The sequence below is a fragment of the Sminthopsis crassicaudata genome, chromosome 4, assembly GCF_048593235.1.
Source record: "Sminthopsis crassicaudata isolate SCR6 chromosome 4, ASM4859323v1, whole genome shotgun sequence".
Classification (NCBI taxonomy): domain Eukaryota; kingdom Metazoa; phylum Chordata; class Mammalia; order Dasyuromorphia; family Dasyuridae; genus Sminthopsis; species Sminthopsis crassicaudata.
The window spans coordinates 467019449-467032864 of NC_133620.1; the positions used below are offsets into that span (position 1 = coordinate 467019449).

The 13416-nt window shown below is 34.6% G+C and overlaps 1 protein-coding gene across 6 annotated transcripts in view; it reads right to left on the bottom strand.

The window, feature by feature from the left end:
- The window catches only part of ANKMY1 (ankyrin repeat and MYND domain containing 1), a 123297-nt gene that overhangs the window by 10168 nt on the left and 99713 nt on the right, over positions 1-13416 (bottom strand). The gene's annotated exons all lie outside the window — the stretch shown is intronic.

Genomic DNA, 13416 nt, shown 5'->3' on the forward strand with positions numbered 1-13416 from the left:
GTGGAAAGAGCACTTGTTCTGGAGTCAAAAGACCTGGATTTCAAGCCCACCTTTGCTTTTGATTATCTGTTTCATCCCCTGTATTCATCCCCTTGATTCTCTGGACTAATTTTCTCATCCATATAATGAGAAACATTGAACCAGATCAGCTCTGAGGCTTCTAAATCAATTGTTTAAACTTTTTTTTCAAAGACATAGAATCAAAGATCTAGAGCTTAAAGGAAACTCAAGAGGTCATCATCAACTCCCCCATTTTACAGATAACAGCAGCCAATATTTACATTGTACCTGCTATGTGCTGGGTATAGGGCTAAGAACTTCACAAATACTGTCTCATTTGATCCTCATTTGACCCTGGGATGCAGGTACTATTATCTTCATTTTATAGTTGAGGAGAAAGGAGTTTAGTGACTTGCTCAAGTTTACACAAATAGTAAGTGTCTAAGACTAGATTTAAATTCATCTTTCTAACTCCAGACCAAATTTCTCTATTATATTACCTACAAGGAAACAGAGGCTTAGAGGGGTGACATCATTAGCCGAAGTAAGCTTCTGTAGAGATGGGGGGGGAAGGGACTCACACCCAGATCTTCCTGATTCTATCTAATCCAACATTTTTCCCTCTGCAACATAATTCCTTAGCTGGAGTTTAATACTTCAAGACATCCATAATTTCATCATGCGAATACCCTCTCCACTAATGCAGATTGTAGCACCTCTATGATTTAGTCAGTGAGCTCTGAGAGCTTCTATTACTGAATATAAATGAATATAAATTACTCAAATGAAAATAAATTCCTGAATATAAATGAAGCCCCTCATTGGGCTTTTTTTTTTTTTTGAAGTATATCCAATGTGGAAGGGTCTCCCAGAGCTTGTGTTATATTAGCTCAGCCTTCAAAAACCTCTGGTTAGTGTTTTGGGCAAGATGGTTTACTGAGTGGCCATGGCTAGGTTTGGCTCTCCCTTCATTTGAAGTGAGAAACACTGACACTGAGAAATTTATTGTGCCATATAAAAGAACAATCAAAGAGAGAAGACAAAAGAAGACTCTTAACATGAAAAAACCTTGCAAGAAAATACCTTCAGACAAAGAAGAAATGAATAAGCTCCTCACTCTCCCTCCCTTCCAAAAAAGGCCTCCATATAAAAAATGAAAATTATAAAGTAAAAGAAGCCAAATAAAGTCTCCAGAAGGAAAGCACAAGATTACTACATGCCATCCAAAGAGAGAATGGAACTAGCTTCAGAGTGGTTTGGGAACTCAAAAACATAAGTAAAAATTGTTTGAGCAAAGTAGAACAGGAAAATAGATCTTTGATTTCATCCATACAAAGGACTCCAGAGGGAAGAAAACTCCATTATCTATCAATAATGCTGATCAGAACCTTCTATATAGCCTTTAGGTTTAACATTTTCTACAAAAATGGTACCAAACTCAAATAGAAACAGATACCATCAAACATGTTTGATAACATCAAACATAAGAATTCCTGCAGGCCTCATATTAGTTTTAAAAAGTAATATTATCTATGTTTTGTTACATTTTTATTTATTTTTTATAATATTTCCCAACTTTATTTTAGTCTGCTTCTGCACACAGGAATGTTATGGTCCACATGAAGCTCATATGTTTGACACTTGTATTCTAGAACATGAAGAAGGTAAATGACTTGCCCAGAGTTTCATAACCTGTATATACTATAAGTTGAACTTCAACCTAGATGGTCTTGGCTTTGAGACTAGCTCTTTGTGAAATATGTGGCACTGCTTCTCTTAACAAAATAGCAAGATAAAATGCACAAAAAAATAACATTTCTGCATATTACTAACAAAATTCTTAGAGAAGAGATAAAAAGGGAAATATTTAAAATAATAAAAAGTGCATTCAGTATTTTAGAATTGAATAAAATAATACAAAGAACATCAATAATTTTACATTTTTTCATGAAATAAAGGAAAAACTAAACAGTCAAAGGAATATTCAATGTTCATGACTAGGTCATGTCAACATAGAAAAATGGTGATACTATTTTAATTCATATATAAAAGCAAAAGCAAAAAAATATTGCAGCAAGTATGCTCTCTGGACTTACACACACACACACACACACACACACACACACACACACACACACACACCCCATACACATAAAGCCCTTAAACAGAATAAGACCAGTTCTAATTGTCCCTCAACATAACGAGGGGTAAAAGAGGAGACATGTCTCTTTTTCAATATCATTGGTTCAAGTGCCCCTGTTTCTCTCACTGTTAGTTCCCAGTAACTAAAGCTCTATTTCCATTTCAACACATCAATTAATTTTTTTCCAAATGAAATTTACTTCAAAGATTTAGCAAGAAAAAAACATAGATTAACATATTGAACATGTATTGATCATGCCATGGGGGTGGGGGGAGGAGGGGAAAAATTAGAACAAAAGGTTTGGCAATTGTCAATGTTGTGAAATTACCCATGCATATATCTGGTAAATAAAAACTATTTTTAAAAAAGAAAAAAGAAAAAACATAGAAACATTTTCTCTAATACTTTGGAGGCACATTTTTCCCTAGTTCATCAAAATGTCTGAGAATAGTGGGTTCACTCTTAGGACTATTCCCATCCTAGACTGGTCCTGACAATGTGAGCCCAAATAGGACATGGCTGCCAGATGAAATCTCATCTCAAGTACTTAGTCTGATTCTCAAGGGTTACTCTAGAACATTACTCCCTTGCTCTTCTGGGCACAAATGGAGCCACACGATGATCTTGCTAAGGAGGTCTCAATAGTCATTTTCACAGAGATCCAGGGATTTCTAAGGGTCTACAAGATCCTTTCAGGGAATCTTTGAGCTCCACTTATCAAAAAGAATAGGCTAACAGGAAGATTATACCATGATCAATCTTGATGGACATGGCTCTTTTCAACAATGAAATGATTCAGGCCAATTTGGAACACAAGGTTTTACAAGGGTGAATGTTGAAAATCATGCATGTTTTGAAAGTAAAAAGCTTTAGCAATTAAAAAAAAATAAATTTAAAAAAGGAATAGGCTAACACCAAAAGACCAAGGGAGATGTTTAAAAATAGAAATCAGTGAAGAGATTTCCCTTTAAAAAAATAAATTTAAAAAAGGAATAGGCTAACAACAAAAGACCAAGGGAGATGTTTAAAAATAGAAATCAGTGAAGAGATTTCCCTGAAAATAGAACTCAAAATAAAAATTTCAAAAAACAAATCATTGATTTATCATAGAAGCAAGAAAATATTAAAAATCAGTTGTTTTCCTGAAAACAAGAGCAAAAAATAAATTTAGAGATATGTTATATTCAATCAAAAAAGATAGCAAAATTGGAATGCAAAGCCAATCCTAGAAGAAAACTGCCCAGAAGTATTTTAGCTAAAAGGCAAAGTGCAGATCGACAGAATCCACAGGGTTAAAGTAGAAACTATAGGTTTAACATATATAGAAATGAAGACACTAATATCTAGAACTTCCAAGTAAAAGGAAAAAAATTATGTAAGCAGCCACAAAAAGACAGCTTACTTACCTAGGGATATCTATTTAAATCTTATAAGATTATTCTTCAATGATGAGAAATGAAAGAAGAAGCAAAAATATAATAATACTGAAAAGCAAAGGAGCAAAGGTTCATCCAAGGATAACTTATTACCCAAAGAGAGCTTCTGAAAATGAATGTAATCTTAACATAACATAATCCTAATACATTTAATAGATTTTGATGAATTAATTTAATTGAATTAAATGACTTTGCAGAATTTTTTGAGATAACCAGAATTAAAGAGTTTAAAATACAAATAAGCAGACAAAAGAAATGTTTTTAAAGTAAACATAAATGAATAATTTCAAAAGGGTAAGCCAAGGCCTAGGGCTTGTTTATATGTAAGAGGAGAGGCAAAACTAATGTCATTTGGTAGTTCTACTTGTCTATGAACCACTGAGGGAGAGATATTAGCTATAAGCTAACATAAGAATAAATAACCTAGAGAAGAAAGCAGGGCGAAAAATAGACTTGGCATTTCTTGAAATCTGGATGCTAGAGATACAGATGATTTCATCACACAGATGCGAATTAAAACAACTTTGGAATATAACCTTATACTCAACAAGTTGGCAATGTTGGCAGGACTATAGGGAAACAGGCACAGCGATTCACTGCTCAAAAGAAGTGTGTATTAGGCTTATCCCTTTGAAAAGAAAGAAAATTGTTTTAATTGCTCGTACACTTTGGCCCAATGATCCCATTATTATACTGTGAGGAGATTAACAGCAAGAAAAAAAAATCTCTTAGCAGCATTATTTTTAACAAACAATATTTTAGAACAATGTACATTTCCTATTATTTGATGGTAACTAAACAAATTGGCATTGTGTGTGTGAGTGGCGGGGGAGGAAGGGAGGGATACAGGGAGAGGTACAATGAAATATTATTATACCACAAGGAGTTTCTCATAAAACGGCATGAAACAGTAATAAAATTTAAAAAAAGAAGAAGAAGAAGAACGTTGGATGATGGCTGGTCTGGTGTTCTTCCCTAAAATGGAAATTTCCAAGAAGAATGTACCAATAGGAAAAGGAGTCCAAATGTTCTCCCCTTCCCCCTGGATATGTTAAAAATCACATAAGTCTCTTCAAAAAAATGGACAGAAGATGTAACTTGATTTGCCAGTTCTCTATTAAAAGTCAAATGAGGTGCTCACCAAAGATGTTTGCCATTATCGGGTTAGAGTTGAGCAATTTCCAAATGCAATAAAGACATGTAAATGGTGATGTCCTCCAGATACATATGGCTTGTTTGCAATTAGACCATGAGCTTCTTGAAATCAAGGGCTCTCTTCTGCCTTTCTTTGTATCCCCAGAATTTAGTCTAATGCCTGACACATTTTAATAGGCACTTGATAATATTTATTGAATGACTAGTTAATAATGTGATAATGCATCAAGACTCTTAAATAAGACCATAAGTACTCAATAAGCATCTAACTATCCAAAGGGAAAAAATCCTTTATCTTAAGACTTATGCTGTTCAATTAAAAAGGGGAAATGAAGAACTGGTCCTTCAATATATAAATCTTGGATGGCTTTTATGGATGGAAAAAGAGTTACAAACAGAATTTATTAAGATGAAGGGAATGTATAAAACTTTCTTTGGGGAACTATATCATGCTTTTAATGGTTTCAAACTTCTCCCTGAAAGAAAAACCTGATCCTTCCAATGAGCCAAGGAATAAAATAGTCTCCAAAGAATTGACATTGAAGATTGCCCAAAAGACATCACACATTAAGTGTAAGTAGGCTACATTTTTTTTAACCAACAGAGCGTAGAGAAGCAAAGTGAAATATATAATTAAAGAGGTGTATGGCTGGACAATAGCTTCCTAACAAAAGCAAGGGTGACTAACAGATAAGTCCATGCTTTCTCTGGACCCCCAATGTCAAGAAATCTAGATGACAGTATCCAACATGTCCATAGACCCCCTGTGTTAAGACTTATAGGAGGACATGAACAAGAATCAGCATATGATGGAAAACTCCATCTGATAATTTAATTAGTTAATTAATGAAAATTTATTAATTACTTAATTAAGTACTAATCATTGCTGCGACAAAAATGTAAGTCAAGCAGTTCCTTTTCTCAAGGAGGAACTAACTAAAGAGAAGGACCCTCATTGACAAGATCAGATATTTATTTAATTAAGCAAACATTTGGAACATTCACAAAAATTCAAAAAAGTGGCCATTTTAAACAATCCATTTTTAGGTTACAATGCAGAAAAAACAGTAATCATCTAGGAAAGTATCATCAAAAATGCAACCCTACATGGGGACTCAAAAAATGTCTTGGTAAATAATGTGTAAGCCAAAGAACTGATGGGAGAAATAATATCAGATCATAATAAAGATATTGAAACTATAAATATAACATATCAAAATTTATGGGATGTAGCCAAAGCAGAATTCAGAGTCAAATTTATATCCCCAAGTATTTTATGAACAACAGAGTGAGAGAGAAAAATTAATGAGTTGTTTGCATTTGAAGAAATTAGAAAACAAGCAACCCAATAGATAATAAGTAAGCACAAAGTAGGAAATCATTAAAATAAAAAAAGAAATCAATAAATTGGGTTTTTTTCCCCAGTATGGGGGGGGGGGGGAGAAAAATTGATGCTTGCTATTTGAAAAAATATATAATTTGATTGTTAAAAAAGAAAAATGAAAGAACGATTAAATTGATTAATAAAAGATTTTAATACTACCAAACTGATAAATGTAATCAATTAGCAAATTTAATGAAGAACAGACAAGAGGAAAATCAAATTACCCAAATTACAAATTAGAAAGGGAAATTTACAACAAATATAAGACAATATACAACCAGTGGAGGTTTCTATCCATACTTCCAATAAAACTTAGATTCTATATAAACATTTGGGTGGTAGGGGGCTCCACAAAGTACACAGAGCATTGGGCTTAGAGTCAGAAAGACTCATCTTCCTAAATTCAAATCTGGCTTTAGTCACTTACTAGCTGTGTGACCTTGAGCAAGTCAATTAACCTTGCTTGCCTCAGTTCCTTCATCTGTAAAATGAATGAGAGAAGGAAATGACAAATTGCTCCGATATTTTATCAAGAAAATTCCCAAAATGGGGTAACAGACAGTTGAGCATTTTAAATAAGTGAACGACAAAAATAGGGATATTTACAAAAATATAAAACACAAAACAGGAATAATCAAAATAAATCTAACTCATATAAAGAAATCCTAAAGGCATGACAGGGCTAATTTCAAAAGGTTCAAGAGCATTGAGACTAAATTCTATCAATACTCATAGAAGGATTAATACCTATATCAAGAGAGTAGAATGAATTAGGAAGACCGAGTTTTAAATGCTGTCTCAGACCACTAACAAGGTATTCATCTTTCTGGGCCTCAACTTGCACATCTGTAAAATGAGGATCTTGGATTCAACCTCTGGGGTCCCTGCCCCTAATTCTATGACTTTATTTTCAAAAATAGAAATGCCATTCTATCCAGTTTTTCCATAGTTCTGAGCCCCAAAACCTGGAAAGAAAAAGCAACAGAACTTTAAGCCAGTATCATGAAAGAATATTTATATGAAAGTTTAAATAAGACACTAGAAAATCAGAGACAGCAATATTTCAAAATCATTCATTATGATCAAGTAGGTTAGGGAATGCTTCAATATTCAGCAAGCAAACAACATACCAGAATATAGCAATAAATAATCATAAAGTCATATGATTTTATCAATAGGCAGGGAAATTTTTTATAAAATAGAATGCACATTTTTAAAAAAATTAAACACTAAAACCTACAGGAATAGGAAGATTTCTTTTCATCTTGATGTGATAAAAAATATTTGAAATATAGAACCTAGAATTCTATTTAATGGGAAAACATCACAAATTTTCCTACTAAGATCAGCCATTAAACAGGACTGCCTACACTCACCATTACTTTTGGACAGTGTATTACAAACACTAACTATAGTAAGAAAAGAAGAAAATTAAATTGAGGGGATAAGAGGAAAGGAGAAATGAGATGTCAGTATTTCTATTTGCAGATGAGATGGAAAATTCAAGACTCAAAAAATTGCCAAGATAATAAATATTCCTAACAAAATGAAAAAATAAGATAAAATCACACACACACACACACACACACTTTCAGCATTTCTCTATATCACCAAGAAAAAAAAAAAAAAGAACTAAATCAATTGGTAGAAAGAGAAGCATCATTTACAATAATGGCAAAATGAATCACATTCACCTTCCAATATGTAGAGAAGTCATATGTCTCAAGGCAATGCAAAAAGAATTTTAACAGAAATAAAGGAAGAATTAAGTAATTGAAGGGATAATCAATGTTCATGGCTAGGTAAGGCCAAGATAGCAAAAATGGCAATAGCCCCCAAATTGATTCATGATTTTAACGCAGTAACAATCAAAATGCCAACAGTCCACTTTAGATAATTAGATAAGAAATGTATTTAAAGGGACAAATGGACAAGAAGATCAAGGAGAAATCATGAAAAAATGAAGAGGAAGGCGAACTTGTGCTGTTAAATCTCAAATTTATGCTCTAATAGGGTAATTATAAAAACCATCTAGCATTAGATTTTAAAGGGAAAAAAAGGTTAACGGATGTGATTTATCGTTCTGAATTCAAGCCAAAGGCTAGCAATAATATACTTGAGTCTGACAGATCCCAGATCCCAAAACATTGGTGGAGACAATTACTATGCAATAAAAATTACAATATTAGGGAAATTAGATACCAGAGTTGCAACAGCTAAAAATATGATTAGATATTCATACCTCAATCCCATGACCACCCAGTTCTTCCCTCCATCTCAGTCGTGCATAGAAATGGTCACACCCAGCTCTCTACATGAACCATAAATATATTACTCCCTAAATTAAATCCTCTAACATTCTTCTATCTAACCAAATCCTCCTATCATTCTATTTCTCCCTATGCCTTGTCTCCCAAACCTATCTTCAAACCCTTCTCAGACTTCCCTCCTCTTGTCAAATACCTCAGGATATTTTTATTATGCTCAATCATGTCTAATTCTTCATGAACCCAGTTGCTTTTTTTTTTTTTAACATCTATACTGATCTGCCATTTTCTTGCCCAACTCATTTGACAATTGAGGAAACTAAGGCAAACATGGTTAAGTGACTTGCCCAGGATCATACAGCTAGTGTGTATCTGAGGCCAGATTTGAATTCAGAAAGATGAGTCTGACTCCAGGCCTGGTGCTTTAGGCACTATGAGGCCAACTAGCGGCCCTATCACTGTCTCAGGACATTGCCCCATTGCAATCTTACTTTTCTCCTTTCTGAATTTTGACCTACTATTTGAATCAATTCAACTCCACCCTGTCCTGTACCCCTGAACTCTTGGCCCCTGGAGCTATGACCTTCGGTCTTTGTCAAATCCTATCTGATTTACTGTGATCAAACACAGAGTCTTCTAATTTCCTGTTGGAGATTTCTAAATCAACCCCTATAAGATACGAACAAATGGAAAATACACTTGAATTTCTGTAATCACTTTAAGTATTAGCTAGGACTGCACACATGAAGAGTATTTCCATGGCCAAGACACCCTTTAAATCATACATAAACTTCAAAATATAATTGGATTGATTTGACCACATAGTATAGAAGCCACTAAGATAAAAACTCCAAACAAGAAAACTTAAGACAGTAAGTTGAAATATTGAAAAGGTGGTCTATAGGGTAGAGGTCTGGGACCAGAAAGATCTGGATTCGAATCACTGAGATCTTTTGAAGATCTTAGCTTTAAAAAGTCAAGGTTTTCCTTTCCATCCAGAGTCCTGTCCAGTCATCCTGACCTATCTCTGGCCACTTTACCCAGATGGCTCTGGAGGGGAAAGTGAGGCAGGTGACCTCGTCCAGCTTTCCCTCACTTCAATCCAATTCACTTGCACTTCACGGCCTTCTTCCAGAACAAAGGACAAACAACAACCTCTGACAGATATTATCTGTGGGACTCGGGTCCAACACTGAACCTCCCAATGCCTCAGGCCACTCCACAAGAATGAGCATCCAAAAAGCTATTGATCAACATTGGGACAGGGAGTTTCCTATACAAATATAATCAAGGTCCAGGCCACAACATAATAACCATCTAGATCATAGAGTTAGGATTCCCAGAGGCAAGAAAGCCTAGACTTCCTCCTACATTTTACAAATTAAGAAGCCACTTCCTGGGAGATTAAATGATTTACCCATCATCCTTCATCTTGTTAATGGTAGAAGTGAAACTTGAACCCCAGGGATAGGCTTTCAGATCTAAAACATATCGAGCTTTGACCCCAGATTTCAGTTTCCCCAGCTTTGGAGGCTTGAGCTGTGAGTGTTTCATTTTTATTTTCAGACTTGAGAAAAGGTTATATGATGAAGAGAGGACATTATAAACCTATCTGTGCTTGGCGAGGGTTATTGTTGGGTTTTTTCCCTTCACACTTAACTGCATGCCAAGTGACTTCAGTACAGCTGTTAATATCCTAGTGTCAGAACAGATAAAGCAAAACTATAGAAACGCATAAAAACAAACAACCCCAAACAGAATAAAATATGGGAAATCAATTGATCCTCCGTCAGCCAGCGCAGTAAGCAACGGCTTTGTTTTTTCTTTAAGATTCATCTGCTAGCACTGTTCTGGGAAAGAAAAAAGTCCTGAGATCTCTGTGGCCAAAAATAGACATCACGGCAACAGCATCACCCCAGATGGACCCAGAAAAGAAAAGTGGACAGAGATAACTCAGAAGGTTTGTTTGGGGACACTTGAGTGAAGCCAGAGTGGACACTGAGGCCAATAAATATCATTGCCCTGATACCATGGCCAAAGGAGCTTCTCGGTGCCCTCTTGTGGGACTGGCAAGAACTTGAGCAGCAGCCAGACTTGATGCTGAGAGGTTCCGAGTTCAAATTCTGCCAGAGACTTTTTACCTTATTACTCAGTTTCTTCAATTGTTAAATGGGACATAGACTTACCACCTCTCAAGGTTGTTAGGAGGATCAAATGAGATAATATATGGAAAACATTTTGCAAACCTTCAAGCTTGCCCTAGAGACTAAATGACCTTGCTGCAAAGTATCTTTATAGTATACAAAGTAAATATAGTTTCTTCATAGAAAGCATTTTGCAAATCTTAAAGCTAGTCCTTGAGACTAAACAACCTTGTTGCAAAGTAGCTTTGTAGTATACAAAGTAGATAGTTTTTGCACAAACCTTAAAGTTAGTCCCTGAGATTAAATGATCTTGTTGCAAAGTATCTTTGTAGTATACAAAGTAGGTATAGTTTCTTCATAGTATGGAAAGCATTTTGCAAACCTTAAAGCTAGTCCCTGAGATTAAATGATCTTGTTGCAAAGTATCTTTGTAGTATACAAAGTAGGTATAGTTTCTTCATAGTATGGAAAGCATTTTGCAAACCTTAAAGCTAGTCCCTGAAATTAAATGACCTTGTTGCAAAGTATCTTTGTAGTATACAAAGTAGGTATAGTTTCTTCATAGTATGGAAAGCATTTTGCAAACCTTAAAGCTAGTCCCTGAAATTAAATGACCTTGTTGCAAAGTATCTTTGTAGTATACAAAGTAGATATAGTTTCTTCATAGTATGGAAAGCATTTTTCAAACCTTAAAGCTAGTCCCTAAAACTAAGTGACCTTGTTGCAAAGTATCTTTGTAATATACAAAGTAGATAGTTTTTGCACAGTATGGAAAGCATTTTTCAAACCTTAAAATTAGTCCTTGAAACTAAATTACCGTGTTGCAAAGTATCTTTGCAGTATACAAAGTAAATATGGTTTCTTCATAGTATGGAAAACATTTTGCAAACCTTAAAGCTAGTCCTTGAGACTAAATTACCTTGCTGCAAAGTATCTTTATAGTATACAAAGTAAATATAGTTTCTGCACAGTATGGAAAGCATTTTTCAAACCTTAAAGCTAGTCCCTAAAACTAAGTGACCTTGTTGCAAAGTATCTTTGTAATATACAAAGTAGATAGTTTTTGCACAGTATGGAAAGCATTTTTCAAACCTTAAAATTAGTCCTTGAAACTAAATTACCGTGTTGCAAAGTATCTTTGCAGTATACAAAGTAAATATGGTTTCTTCATAGTATGGAAAACATTTTGCAAACCTTAAAGCTAGTCCTTGAGACTAAATTACCTTGCTGCAAAGTATCTTTATAGTATACAAAGTAAATATAGTTTCTGCACAGTATGGAAAGCATTTTTCAAACCTTAAAGCTAGTCCCTAAAACTAAATGACCTTGTTGCAAAGTATCTTTGTAGTATACAAAGTAAATATAGTTTCTTCATAGTATGGAAAACATTTTGCAAACCTTAAAGCTACTCCTTGAGACTAAATTACCTTGTTGCAAAGTATCTTTGTAGTATACAAAGTAGACACAATTTCTGCATAGTATGGAAAGCATTTTTCAAACCTTAAAGCTACTTCTTGAGACTTAATGATCTTGTTGCAAAGTATCTTTGTAGTATACAAAGTAGATAGAATACAGTTTTGCACAGTATATATGTCACTGGACTAGACTATAGACCACTTGGACAGAACAAGGAAATTGATGAGAAGTTGGGAAAACAAATTACAATCTTGGCTCAGGGACATGATTTAATTTGGTAGTGACAAGGGATTACAATTATCCAAACATCCACTGGAGCTCTCCCTCTGCAAAAAGTAGAGTAGCTAGCAAATTTTAGAGCCTTAGTGATGAATTCGTTTTTCCAAAGGTAGGACAAGGGACACCGGGAAATAATTAATTCTAGATATAATTCTCACTAACAGGAAGTAATTGATTACTGGGATAGAAATGATAGGAATCCTAATGGAAGTCATCACCCACTCTAGACGAGAAAAAGAAACCTGGGAATAGTCTGAAATGCAGCCAAGATTTTAGGACAGGCGATTTCAAAGGGTTTAAAAGAAAGATAAGTAGGATCTCATGGAATAAAATGCTACAGAGCAAGTCAGCACAGGAAGGATAGGTGATGCTCACAATGAAATACTGAACACACAAAGGAAAATAATCCACTAAGGAAGAAAAATGGGATTTGTCTAAAGAAACTCAATGTGCATGTACAGGGAATTCACCAACCAATTTAAATTTCTTAAAGAAATATACAGAAAATGGAAGCAAATCCAGGTAACTCAAAATGAATATGAGAACAAGATATGGTTCTATAAAACTAGTGCAAGGAGTTCTAAATCTCAGAATGAGCTGAGACTGGCAAGGAAAGCTAAAAACAATCTCAAATAAGGCTTATTTGGAGTTTTTTTTTAGCTATATTGGCAGGGGAGAAAAAGATCAGGGAAGGCTTGAGATTTTTGCTTAGGATGGCTAGAATGATGGTAACTGACAGTGAGAAAAGGCTCAATTTTTATTTTGTTTTTGTTTTCTGTGCAGATAAAATTGACATGAAACAGCAGAACAAAAAAAAATGACTATCAGGGAGTTGATACCTAAGACAAGTAGAAAGGCAGGAAGAAAGTATCTTGCATCCTTGGGTCCTAAAAGAATTGGAAGACTAGCATGCTAAGCCATTACTAGTAAATATCTAAAAGATCATTAAAAAACTGTAAATGTCCTAATTTTCAAAAAGAAAGAGAGAACCAAGTCTGCAGACTTGTCTAATGAACTTGACTTCAATTCCTGGGGAAATTCCAGAAAAGAACCTTAAAGAGATGATTGGTATATGAAGAGATGGGAAAGTGGTCGTTACAAAGAGTTACCAGAGCTTCATCAAGAATAAACATGTCTCTAGCTGTGTGACCCTGGGCAAGTCACATAACCCCAGCCTCAGGGGAAAAAAAAA